Below are 13,715 nucleotides of genomic sequence, written 5' to 3'. Positions count from 1 at the left end.
GGTAATACAGAAACACAGCAGCCCTCCCAGAAACCTGAGTCCCCAGGAGGGGCTCCCAACTACCCTTCCACCTTCTTTCCACTCCTCCACCTTATCCCAGAGCTTGCCTTATGTGCAAGGTGAGGTTGGGGTGTTAGAAAGCAGAAGGATTAGTTACACAGAAGAAGCCCAGGGAGAAAAATAGGCTCTGACAGAGACGCAAACTGCCTTATCTATGTTTGTGTCCTTGTTTTTATCCATCTCAGCAAGCCTATGAGTGAAGTAGACATCACCAATGTTTTCTCTTAGAATCACAGAATCAACCAGGTTGAAAGAGACCTCTGAGATCATCCAGTCCAACCTAGCACCCAGCCCTATCCAGTCAACTAAACCATGGCACTAAGTGCCTCAGCCAGGCTTTTCTTGAGCACCTCCAAGGACGGTGACTCAACCACCTATAATCTAATTTCACAGCCTATAATCTAATTTCCTCTCATTAAAATATTCCAGTTTGCCCCAGTCTAGCACAGTGGCCTGCTCTGGACCTGCTCCAACTGTTTGATGCCCTTCTTGTGTCAGGAGCACCAGAACTGGATGCAGTGCTACAGGTAAGGTCTCACCAGAGCACCACAGAGGGGTGCTGGGGTTTGAGCAGAACTGAAGTGAAAAGTAGGCAGAGTAACATTAGGTCATTCTGATAAGGACGCACAGCTGCAGAAAAGTGGTCTTGGGGAGGCTAGCAGAGCTAGCTGAGAAAGTTGTTGCTCTCTGTAGCTAGCCAGGCAAGGGGGCATGAAGGGGAGCAGTCTGGTTAGCCCTGGGAATAGCTGATGATGGAGCCTATCAAAAGTACAGGCCCCTGTACCAAATCCACGATACAAGCATCACTCCTCGCTTCACTGAATGGAGTGACCTTCCATGTATCACACTGGTATGAGCTCGTGTCTTGCCTGCTCCCACACGGCCTCTGAGCAACCCAGCAGAGGGGGAGAATCACCTCACATGGCCTCTGCTCAGATTCTGCTAGCCCCAAACTCAGAGCAGCCAGGAAGAAAGGGACCTGGGGGCACTGGTAGATAGTAGAAGAACATGAGGCAGCAGTGTGCCCAGGTGGCCAAGAGAGCCAATGGCATCCTGGCCTGCATCAGGAGCAGTGTGGCCAGCAGGACAAGGAAGGTTATTCTGCCCCTGTGCTCAGCACTGCTCAGGCCACACCTTGAGTGCTGTGTCCAGTTCTGGGCTCCTCAGTTCAAGAGAGATGTTGCAGTACTGGAAGGTGTCCACAGGAGGGCGACAAAGCTGGTGCGGAGCCTGAGCACAGCCCTGTGAGGAGAGGCTGAGGGAGCTGGGGGTGTGCAGCCTGCAGAAGAGGAGGCTCAGGGCAGAGCTCACTGCTGTCTACAGCTACCTGAAGGGAGGCTGTAGCCAGGTGGGGTTGGGCTCTTCTGCCAGGCAAGCAGCAACAGCACAAGGGGACACAGTGTGAAGTTGTGCCAGGGGAGGTCTAGGCTGGATGTTAGGAGGAAGTTGTTGGCAGAGAGAGTGATTGGCATTGGAATGGGCTGCCCAGGGAGGTGGTGGAGTTGCTGTTCCTGGAGGTGTTGAAGAAAAGCCTGTCTGAGGCATTTAGTGCCATGGTCTGGTTGACTGGATTGGGCTGAGTGCTGGTTGGACTGGATGGAGGTCTCTTCCAACCTGCTTGATTCTATGATTCTAAGTTTACCAGAAATGAAACTGTTCCCTGGAAAGGAAGCGACCAACAAATAGAGACGAGCAGGAACACATTCAATAACTTAGATTAAATGAGGCAAGCAGCTCTTCTGGTGGTAGACACAGATGTAAACTAGTCCAAAGGCAAGCTATCTTTACCATTGTCTCCTGAGATTTCTCAGCCAGAGGAAGGATGTGAGTCAGTGGATGACAGGCAGAGCAAGGGGGTGTACCACCAGAATGCACGCACAGCTCTACTAGGTCAGCCAGATGATTAATTAGTTGCAGCTCAGTGATTTCAGGTGGAATTTACTGCTCTGTTTTGGCAAGGGTGACAGGAATATTTGAAGCAAAGCCCAGTGTAAAAAATACAGTGCTACACTAGGAGAAGTAAGAGCTGTCAGAGAATATAGGGCCACAAGGATGAAGGGCCAGGAGGATGCTCAGAGGGCTGCAGCAGCTCTGCTGTGAGGACAGACTCAAAGAGTTGGGGCTGTGCAGGCTGGAGCAGAGGAGGCTCCCAGGTGACCTTCTTGTGGCCTTCCAGGATCTGAAGAAGGCCTACAAAAAACTGGGGAGGGACTTTTTAGGCTCTCAGGGAGTGACAGGACTGGGGGGAATAGAGTAAAGCTGGAGGTGGGGAGAGTCAGCCTAGAGGTGAGGAAGAAGTTGTTGAGCATGAGAGTGGTGAGAGGCTGGAATGGGTTGCCCAGGGAGGTGGTTGAGGCCCCATGGCTGGAGGTGTTTAAGGGCAGGCTGGCTGAGGCTGTGGCCAGCCTGATCAAGGGCAGGGTGTCCCTGGACATGGCAGGGGGATTTGAACTAGATGGTCTTTGTGTTCCCTTCCAACCCTGACTGATTCTATGATTCTATGAATATGAAATCTCCCCTAGCCCAAAAGCCAAAGCAAGATTCATAGTTCACAGCAAAGTCCATGTTGAAGACATGCAAGGTGGAGATTTTGTTTGCACTGCTGTGGCAAGTGTTGCTGGCCTCAGAGCCAGCAGAGCTTCGGATAAATGGGAGTTTCAGAACCAACTCCAAACAGAATAGCCCCAAACAAAACTATAATTCCACTTCCCTGAAAGTGCTTAAATGAGTACATGCTGAGGGAGGGAAGAAAGCATTAATACATCACCTAACCCACGTACCTCTGCACACCACAAATTAGACAATCCATTTTAAAAGACAATATTACCTCCAATTATTTCTCACTTGATCTGTCTTCTGCACATACACACACACACCCCAGCTGCTCTTCCATCAGAACCATCTCTGCTTGGTATTTTTTCTACTCTTCAGAATATTTCTATTCTAATTCTGAATAAAATGAATGCCTGGGATTGAGCTCCTGAGGAAAGTTCTCTTCATGTGATATAATCCCATCAATGCTCCAGGCTCGGGGCAGAGTGGCTGGAAAGCTGCCTAGCACATCAATACTTAAGAGTGCTGGTTGACAGCTGTCTGAAGGCAAGCCAGACTGTGCCCAGGTGGCCAAGAAAGTCAACACTATCCTGGCCTAGATCAGCAATAGTGTGACCAGCAGGACCTGGGCAGTGATTGTCCCCCTGGACTCAGCACTGGTGAGGCCACAGCTTAAGTATTGTATTGAGTTTTGGGGGCCTAGCTCCAAGAAAGACTTTGAGGTGATGAGGTGTTGAAAAGAGGCAGAGATGTGGTGCTGAGGGACATGTTTTTGTACCAGGCTTGGTAAGAATTAGAGAATGGCTGGACTCAGTGATCTCACAGGTATTTCCAGTCAAAACTCTTCTATGGTACTGTGATTCTAAGGTTGGGAAAGCAATTCTGCCTCAGAGGAATACATTCCACTGGACAGATTTCTTGTACCATTTCTTCCTTTCCTGGCAGATATGAATAAAAAGATGAGGAAGATCATGGTTTTCCTGCACAACTTTTCTCTCCTTTGTTTTGCTGAGCATGAAATCAACATTTTGGGTAGCACTTGAGAGAGTTTGTGAGATGGGCTGAAAAGCCCGAGCATAAAACTGTTTCTTAGGTGAATGCTTCCATGGGTTTACATTAAATTGGTCTGTTTAAGATATTCATAGATTCATAGAATGGTTTGGATTGGAAGAGACCTTAATGATCATCGAGTTCAAAGCCCTCTGCCATGGGCAAGGACACCTCCCACTAGAAGACGTCGCTCAAGGCCTCACCCAACCTGGCCTTGAACACCTCCAGGGAGGGAGCAGCCACAACCTCTCTGGGCAACCTGTGCCAGTGTCTCACCACCCTCATTGTGGAGAATTTCTTCCTAATATCCAGTCTAAATCTCCCCTCTTCCAGCTCAAAGCTATTCCATCTCATCCTATCATTACAAGCCCTTGTGAAAAGCCCTTCTCCAGCTCTCCTGTTGCCCATTTCAGGTACTGGAATGCCATGCTAAGGTCTCATTCAAATACTAAAATGTAGCTATAAGGTCTCCCCAGAGCCTTCTCTTCTCCAGGCTGAAATTCAGCTTTTGCAGCCTGTCCCCATAGAGGTGCTCCAGCTCTCTGATCATCTTAGTGGCCCTCCTCTGGACTTCCTCCAGCATTTGATGTCCCTCTTATGCTGAAGCATGAGAACTGGACAGAGTCCTCCATGTGGGTTCTCATCAGAGCAGAGGGGCACAACCACCTCCTTCATCCTGCTGATCATACTTCTTGCAGGCTTCCAGGCTGCCAGCAGCCACTACCAGCTCATGTTGAACTTTTCATCAACTGGCACCCACAAGTCCTTCTCCCCAAGACCTTCTCCTCAGGACTTCGAGGCCACTTCTCCCCCAGTCTGTATTAATGTTTGTGACTGACCCAGTACAGATGCAGGACCTTGCATGTGGCCTCATTGAACTCCATGAGGTTTGCCTGGGCACACCTCTCAATCCTGTCCAGGTCCCTCTGGATGGATCCTTTCCCTCCAGCACGTTACCTGGGCCACACAGCTGGGTATGAACTGCAAACTTGCTGAGGGTGCTTCCATCCCACTGTCCTCATTGCTGACAGTGGTGTTAAACAGTCTTAGTGTCAACCCCTGAGGGGGTGACCACTTGTCACTGGTCTCTATTTAGACACTGAGCTGTCAACAGCAATTCTCTTGGTGTCACCCACAAACTTACTGAGGGTGCCATGTTGCTGGCAAAGATGTTAAACAGCAGTGGTCCCAGTACTGAACCCTGAGATATGGATGTCACATGTCACTCATCTCCATTTGGACACTGAGCTGTTGATCAGTACTGTTGATCCCAGCTCTCTGAGTGCAGGCATCCAGGTCATTCCTTAACCAGTGAGTGGTCTGACCCTCAAGGCCACACTTGTCCAGTTTGGGGACCAGGATGCCACGTGGGATACTACCAAATGCTTTACACAAGTCCAGGTAGAGGACATCAGTTCTTCCCAAGTGGTGAGCAGAAAGGTTTCCTGCCAGAATGGCCCAGAGATTTACTTGCCTCAATGAATTTCTTCTGGAAGCTAGCAAATGACTAAACAATTGTTAGAAGGGCTCTCATTAAACCCTCTGATGTTCCTTAATGAGCTACAGAAAAATGTGCTGTCCAAACACTGACTGAGAAGACTCAAGCAAAGAAGCATTAATATTATCTAGAGATCATATTAATGGATTTGCTTAATCAAAGAAACCCTCTGAAGGGAATTATCTTGCCTAAACAAGAGAAAGTAATTATCAGTCCAGAGATGATAAGGGTCTGAGCAGACAGAATGCCAAACTCTACCAGTGAGAGACACCCTGTGGTACCAGCCTGAACTGTCACTCTTTCAAAGACAGCGAAAGAAAGGTTTGCAAAGATCAAACGACACATTGTAAAGCTACACCTTTCAACAACGCATGTAACAACAGCACAGAGCTGCTGCAAAAGCAGCAATTTCTGCTTCCAAATGCTGCTCACAAACTGAAGCCTGCCTTTTAAGCTCACCAGTCAAAGGATTGCTCATTTCCAAGCCTTCACACATTAGGAAAATCCTACTGCTTAAATTGCTTTTTATTCAAACTTCTTGTTTTCATTTAACAAGATCCTTTCTAAGCTCTCCCCTCCTCTGCTTTGACAACACCAGTGTGTGATTACATCACCTCTAGACCTCTCTAATCCCTAAATAAACAAGGAATGTGAAGGAAAATGAGTCTACTCCTACTCTTAAGAGCCAGAAGGACTCCCACTCACAGACATCACCTTCACTTTGGCCAGATGTACTATCATGATGTGCCCAAGCTGCATGATGAGGTCTCCTCACTTCCTCTGCCCTCTGCTTTCCTGTTCAGAACACAGATGCTGCACATGTCTAAAATACAAGCTGCAGCACAGGAGGTTCCAGCTCAACACAAGGGAGAACTTCTTGACTGTAAAGGTCCCAGAGCACTGAACAGGCTCCCCAGAGAGGTTGTGGAGTCTCCTTCTCTGGAGCCTTTCAAGGCCTGTCTGGATGTGTTCCTGTGTGACCTGAGCTAGACTGGATGGTCCTGCCCTGGCAGGGTGCTTGGACTCGATGATCTCTTTGGGTCTCTTCCAACACCTGACATCCTGTGAGCCTGTGCAAATGGCAGGATCAGGTACTGCCAGGTAGGTAGTTTTGCTAATACAGTGAAGAAAATGAAGCATTTTTGGTTTTCACAAGCTTCCCTGATGATTCCCATGTATATTGGAAATAAAAACTGAACAAGGGACTCTCAGTTTCAGTGTGCATGGTGCCTGTAGCTCTGGGAAGGCAAGAGGTAGCACTGGCTTCTATTTTCTTCCAGATCTAACAGAACAGCTAGGCATAGCCAGTTTTATCAGTAAAGCTGGGGAGGGGCCTGGAGCACAAGGTCTATGAGGAGAGGCTGAGGGAGCTGGGGGTGTGCAGCCTGCAGCAGAGGAGGCTCAGGGCAGACCTCATTGCTGGCTACAACTCCCTGAAGGGAGGCTGTAACCAGGTGGGGTTGGGCTCTTATGCTAGGCAACGAGCAACAAAACCAGAGGACACAGTCTCAAACTGTGCCAGGGGAGGTCTAGGCTGGATGTTAGGAGGAAGTTGTTGTCAGAGAGAGTAATTGGCATTGGAATGGGCTGCCCAGGGAGGTGGTGGAGTTGCCGTGCCTGGAAGTGTTCAAGAAAAGCCTGGATGAGGCACTTAGTGCCATGGTCTAGCAGACTGGATAGGGCTGGGTGCTAGGTTGAACTGGATGATCTTGGAGGTCTCTTCCAACCTGCTTGATTCTATGATTCTATCACAATGGACTGAGAATCCATAGCTCAGCCTTCTGGGGGTGGCAGGAGGAGATGTTCTCAGAAACAGGCTCAGGGAAAAGTATACTGGCAGCTCAAATGGGCTGAACCTCAGGCTTGACTGGTGCTCTCAGCTGAGGCCATTAATGCCACTCGGACTCAGATTAAACATCTATCACCTTCCTGAGCTGCAGACGCTAAGCCCTCATCCGTTATTCCACTCCCATGTCTCAGCTTTGCAAGGATGTTTTTTAGACCTTCAGCTCCCTCTGCTGTGCAAACATTTTAAAGAAGCAGCTTAGTGGTTTGGGGGTTAAAAGGATGTAGGAATGAAGAGATTAGGATGCAAAATCATGTAAGAAAGCACAGTTAATTTCTTGTTTTGATTGGTGTTAAGCATAGAACTGAACAATGGAATCAAGGAATCGTTTGGGTTGGAAATTACATTTAAGATCATCAAGTCCAACCATTCTCTAACTCTACCAAGGCTGGTGCTAAACCATGTCCCTCAGCACCACATCTCTGCCCCTTTGAAACACCTCCAGGGCCCTACACATGGCCTGGGAACCCACTGAAGCTTCTTCTCCCTCTTAGGAGCTTGGTCCTCCAAAGAAATCACAGAATCATACAATCACAGAATGTTTTTTGTTGGAATAGACCTTTAAAATCGTTGAGCCCAAATGTTAAACCAGCACTGCCAGGTCACCACTAAACCACATCTCTCAGCCCCACATCTCTACAGCTTTGAAACCCTTCCACCACTGCCCTGCCTGGGCAGCCTGTAACCTTGAAACCCCTCTTTGGGGAAGAAATTGCTCCTCAATTCCAACCTAAACCTCCTCTGGCACAATTTGAGGCTGTTTCCTCTTGTTCCACTTGTTTCTTGGGAGAAGTAGACCAAATGCCACCTGGATCATTATCTTGTTTCTCTTGCAGGTTGTCAAGGTTCTCCAGACCCAGCACATGTACAGTTTTATGTTCCCATGTGAGGAATTCTCAATGTAATTTGATGCTCACCTTCAATCCAGTCTCCTCCATTGAGCCAGCAGGCAGGACCACTAAGTGGTAAGTGTTCACCTTCAGTTCCATACAGATGAAGCTAATGGAGTAAGTGTTCACCTTCAGTTCCATACAGATGAAGCTAATGGAGAGAAGTAAAAACTTGGAGTAGAATAGAATTGTTTGAATTCCTCACAGTGAGCAAACACAAAGCTTAAAGGAGAGGCTAGAAAAAAAGACTCATAGATTCATAGAATGGTTTGCATTGGAAGGGACCTCAGAGCTCATCCAGTTCCAAGCCCTCTGCCATAGGCACTAAGTGTCTCATCCAACCTGGCCTTGAACACCTCCAGGGAGGTTGTGGAGCACAGAATCACCCAACGTTACCAGAGAGAGTGATTGGCATTGGAATGGGCTGCCCAGGGAGGTGGTGGAGTTGCCATGCCTGGAGGTGTTTTAGAAAAGCCTGGCTGAGGCACTTAGTGCCATGGTCTGCTTGACTGGACAGGGCTGGGTGCTAGGTTGGACTGGATGATCTTAGAGGTCTCTTCCAACCTGCTTGATTCTATGATTCTATGTCACTGACAAAGATGTTAAACAGCACTGGTCCCAGTACCAACCCCTGAGGGATGACACTTGTCACTGGTTTAGACACTGAGCTGTTGGCCACATCTGTGTGAGTGTAGCCATCCAGCCAATTCCTTATCCAATGAGGGGTCCACCCTCCACATCCATACTCTTCCCATTTGGTGACCAGGAGGATGTCATGCACGACAATGTCAATCACTGTACATAAACCCAGAGGAATGACATCAGTTTCTCTTCCCATATCCACTGATGCTGTAATGCCATCACAGAAATCCAACATGTTCACCAGGCCTTCCTCAGTAAGCTCTTCCCTGCCTCCTTCAGCTACAAACCAAACAATGCAGCCTCTCTTTCACTCCCTTTTTCACTTGGGAACCAAGAGGTTTCATGTCCCTGTGGGAAAATGATGTTCTAAGAACCTCACTTGTCTGGTATTTGAATTACCACAAAGCTGCCTAAGCAATGGCTTCCTACTGGCTGCCAGCAGTAATTTTAGCAAGCTAAACTTCTGCTGTTTCACCCAGCTGTTTTGACCTGCCCTCTAAAGAGCCAAGTGTCACATAGGCAGTGATGCTATGATGGGAGAAGTGGAAAAATCTATTAAACACCAGGGAAAGTCTTCAAGCAGAAGCTGTTGGCAATATAAACTCAGTCTATGCGTCCAAAAAGTGTTTGCTACACCCAAGCACAGTACACAGAAAAGTACTCTTAGGGCAACATCTCAGAAGTCCTTTTACAGAATCACAGAATGGTAGGGGCTGGAAGAGACCTTTGGAGGTCATCAAGTCCAACACCCCTGCCAAGGCAGCTTCTCATAATCATAGAATCAACCAGGTTGGAAGAAACTTCTAAGATCATCCAGTCCAACCTAGCATCCCTAGCACTAGACCACGGCACTAAGTGCCCCATCCAGGCTGTTCTTCAACACCTCCAGGCACAGCGACTCCACCACCTCCCTGGGCAGCCCATTCCAATGCCAATCACTCTCTCTGACAACAACTTCCTCCTAATATCAAGCCTAGACCTCCCCTGGCACAGCTTGAGACTGTGTCCCCTTCTTCTTTTGCTGCTTGCCTGGCAGAAGAGCCCAACCCCACCTGGCTACAGCCTCCATTCAGGGAGTTGTAGACAGCAATGAGCTCTGCCCTGAGCCTCCTCTGCTGCAGGCTGCACACCCCCAGCTCCCTCAGCCTCTCCTCACAGGGCTGTGCTCCAGGCACCAGCTTTGTCGCCCTCCTGTGGACATCTTCCAGTACTGCAACATCTCCCTTGAATTGAGGAGCCCCGAACTGGGCACAGCACTCAAGGTGTGGCCTGAGCAGTGCTGAGCACAAGGGAAGTATAACCTCCCTTGTTCCGTTGCTGGTTGCCTGGGAGAAGAGGGTCATACAGAAACAAGTCCAGTTGGATTTTGAATGTCTGCAGAGACAGAGACTAAACCTCTGGGCAATGCCTCTCTCACTGAGAAATTCTCCAGGTGGTATCCTGGAAGGCATGGGTTACAAAGAATGTGACCGGAGCTCCTTCTCTGGTGCAGAGGTGAACCTCAGGTATACACCATGGGTGTCATTAGGGACCAAACTAAACGAGCCCATGGGGGAGTAAAACCAAAAAGCTTTTAAAAGAGCAAAAGCTTAGAAAGTGACACTTCTTTTAGGCTTTTCCCACAGGAAGGGAAGGGCAGTAGCACTCCAGTAAGTCACGGAAGGTTTGCAATTGAAACAGCTGAGTGTGGCTTGACCTGTTTTGTTCTAAATGAGCGAGATTTGTTCTATGAAGAGAGACCAAAATACTCTGAGATCTTCCCACGATTCCAGACAGTGCTTACTGATATTAATGAGGATTTGCCAGCCTCACCTGCAGGCTCTGATTCAAACAGCTGTACTAGCAGGTTTTGCAAAGAGGGAATTTACCCTCCTCTTCCTTCTCTGATTTACTCTCCACCTAAATATCACAGAATCACCAAATCATACCATGGTTTAGGTTGGAAGACACCTTAAAGAACTGTGGAACATCACAGCCCTACAGGTATTTTTCACAGCTCTGGTGTATTTAAACTAGTCTCTCACTAAGGCACTTAAATTGTTTCAGAGAAGCAGAAAAACAAATTTAAACCACTGAGATAATTGTCATTGTGGTTTAATGTTTGTTACAACTGCAGGAGAAGCCATGCTGCAAATGATCAAGACATTGAAGACACATGAATAAAACATGTAGAAGGAGAGGCAAGGAGAACAAAGCACTGGGAACAAAGAATTAAACACTGATGGTGTCAATATTTACTTTTTCCTCTTTTTTTTTTCAACTTAACTATCTGAAAACACAAGACTGTGGAATAGGAGCTGCTTTGACTGGATGGAGAGGCAACTGCAGTTGGATTAGCAAGACAGAGTGCAATAGGAGCTGCTTTGACTGGATGGAGAGGCAACTGCAGTTGGATTAGCAAGACAGAGTGCAATAGGAGCTGCTTTGGATGGATGGAGAGGCAACTGCAGTTGGATTAGCAAGACAGAGTGCAATAGGAGCTGCTTTGGATGGATGGAGAGGCAACTGCAGTTGGATTAGCAAGACAGAGTGCAATAGGAGCTGCTTTGGATGGATGGAGAGGCAACTTCAGTTGGATTAGCAAGACAGAGTGCAATAGGAGCTGCTTTGACTGGATGGAGAGGCAACTGCAGTTGGATTAGCAAGACAGAGTGCAATAGCAGCTGCTTTGGATGGATGGAGAGGCAACTGCAGTTGGATTAGCAAGACAGAGTGCAATAGGAGCTGCTTTGACTGGATGGAGAGGCAACTGCAGTTGGATTAGCAAGACAGAGTGCAATAGGAGCTGCTTTGACTGGATGGAGAGGCAACTGCAGTTGGATTAGCAAGACAGAGTGCAATAGGAGCTGCTTTGACTGGATGGAGAGGCAACTGCAGTTGGATTAGCAAGACAGAGTGCAATAGGAGCTGCTTTGACTGGATGGAGAGGCAACTGCAGTTGGATTAGCAAGACAGAGTGCAATAGGAGCTGCTTTGACTGGATGGAGAGGCAACTGCAGTTGGATTAGCAAGACAGAGTGCAATAGGAGCTGCTTTGGATGGATGGAGAGGCAACTGCAGTTGGATTAGCAAAACAGAGTGCAATAGGAGCTGCTTTGACTGGATGGAGAGGCAACTGCAGTTGGATTAGCAAGACAGAGTGCAATAGGAGCTGCTTTGACTGGATGGAGAGGCAACTGCAGTTGGATTAGCAAGACAGAGTGCAATAGGAGCTGCTTTGACTGGATGGAGAGGCAACTGCAGTTGGATTAGCAAGACAGAGTGCAATAGGAGCTGCTTTGACAGGAGAGGCAACTGCAGTTGGATTAGCAAGGCAGAGTGCAATAGGAGCTGCTGTGGCTGGAGAGGCAACTGCAGTTGGATTAGCAAAACAGAGTGCAATAGGAGCTGCTTTGACTGGATGGAGAGGCAACTGCAGTTGGATTAGCAAGACAGAGTGCAATAGGAGCTGCTCTGGCTGGAGAGGCAACTGCAGTTGAATTAGCAAGACAGAGTGCAATAGGAGCTGCTTTGACAGGAGAGGCAACTGCAGTTGGATTAGCAAGGCAGAGTGCAATAGGAGCTGCTGTGGCTGGAGAGGCAACTGCAGTTGGATTAGCAAGACAGAGTGCAATAGGAGCTGCTTTGACAGGAGAGGCAACTGCAGTTGGATTAGCAAGACAGAGTGCAATAGGAGCTGCTTTGACTGGATGGAGAGGCAACTGCAATTGGATTAGCAAGACAGAGTGCAATAGGAGCTGCTTTGACTGGATGGAGAGGCAACTGCAGTTGGATTAGCAAGACAGAGTGCAATAGGAGCTGCTTTGGATGGATGGAGAGGCAACTGCAGTTGGATTAGCAAGACAGAGTGCAATAGGAGCTGCTCTGGCTGGAGAGGCAACTGCAGTTGAATTAGCAAGACAGAGTGCAATAGGAGCTGCTTTGACAGGAGAGGCAACTGCAGTTGAATTAGCAAGACAGAGTGCAATAGGAGCTGCTTTGACAGGAGAGGCAACTGCAGTTGGATTAGCAAGGCAGAGTGCAATAGGAGCTGCTGTGGCTGGAGAGGCAACTGCAGTTGGATTAGCAAAACAGAGTGCAATAGGAGCTGCTCTGTCTGGAGAGGCAACTGCAGTTGGATTAGCAAGACAGAGTGCAATAGGAGCTGCTCTGTCTGGAGAGGCAACTGCAGTTGGATTAGCAAGACAGAGTGCAATAGGAGCTGCTTTGACAGGAGAGGCAACTGCAGTTGGATTAGCTAGACAGAATGGTCAAAGATTTCTGTTAGTTTCAGTGAAATTTGGCCTCCAGAATACTATAGAGCAGCTTGAAAAGAGCAGTATCTCCTGGCAGCATTGGCCCTGTTTTCTTTCTTTCACTCCTAAGAAGCAGCTTTTTTCCTCCTGTATAACACTTGGCATCAGAAACGAACCTGAGGTAAGTTCTACCTTCTCCGTGAAACAGAAGCTACATTGCTTCTAGACACAGAGTTTTCCCTTTGCTTAAGAAGTGGTGGCAGAGACAGGAGATAACCCCTTTGGCTACAGCCTAATCAGCATTCCCAGCCTGTCCCATCTGTGGCAGCAGCTTCCACCACTGCCAAGCAGAAATGCAATGATGATTTTAGCTCTGTCATCATCGTGGACGGCTTAGGTTGGAAGGAACTTCAGAGATCACCAACTGTCCTGCCATGGGCATGGATGCCTCTCAGCTAGATTAGGTTGCCCAAGGTCTCAAATTGGAAAGTCTCAGTTTAAGTATACATAAATTCATAGCAGGGTTTGCCAGCGAGCCGCAGCCCAGGCGTGACGGAGCGCAGGCCGCGCCCAGCCCCTGAGGGAAAGAGCCACACCCCTCTCCGGGCACGCGGCGCGCCCTCATAGGCTGCCGTGCCCCGGCGCCCCGCCCTCTGTCCCGCCCCGCCGCGGCTCTCTGCCAATCCCGACGGAACATGACTCCTCTCCCCCGCCCCCTCGCTCCCGGCCGCGTCCTCTGGGCGCCCGCGGCGGCCTCGCCCGGACGCGTGTCGGCCGGCGGTTGGCGGGCGCCCCGGCAGCCAATGGGAGAGCGGCACCTCAGAGCCAGGCGTCACTTACACGCTCCGAGAGACGCTGCCCTCTGCTGCGCTCGGCCGTGCTCGTCCCTCGCCGCGGCGGCACCAGCGCTTACCCCGCAGCGGCTCAGCGGTCGGCGGTGC

At 49.0% G+C, this 13,715-nt stretch overlaps 1 protein-coding gene and 1 long non-coding RNA gene across 3 annotated transcripts in view; one reads left to right on the top strand and one right to left on the bottom strand.

Moving 5' to 3' along the window:
• The window catches only part of LOC135189321 (receptor activity-modifying protein 3-like), a 58,345-nt gene extending 44,641 nt beyond the window's left edge, over window positions 1-13,704 (bottom strand). The window contains exons 1-2 of one of the 2 annotated variants that reach the window (XM_064169548.1): window positions 13,615-13,704; window positions 7,925-8,048 (exon numbers count right to left, since the gene is read on the bottom strand). The gene's annotated coding sequence lies outside the window, so the exon portion shown is untranslated. The remainder of the gene's footprint in view (window positions 1-7,924; window positions 8,049-13,614) is intronic. The other variant, XM_064169549.1, reaches the window with a different exon arrangement.
• On the top strand, window positions 438-10,760 carry LOC135189322 (uncharacterized). The gene is made up of 3 exons (XR_010308040.1): window positions 438-587; window positions 7,844-7,972; window positions 10,656-10,760. It is a non-coding gene; the product is annotated as an uncharacterized LOC135189322 (long non-coding RNA).
• Window positions 13,705-13,715: the final 11 nt, after the last annotated feature.

Source organism: Pogoniulus pusillus, chromosome 32 (assembly GCF_015220805.1).
Source record: "Pogoniulus pusillus isolate bPogPus1 chromosome 32, bPogPus1.pri, whole genome shotgun sequence".
Classification (NCBI taxonomy): domain Eukaryota; kingdom Metazoa; phylum Chordata; class Aves; order Piciformes; family Lybiidae; genus Pogoniulus; species Pogoniulus pusillus.
The sequence above is the reverse complement of the archived record's forward strand: the minus strand, read 5'-3'. Positions and strand labels throughout refer to the sequence as shown.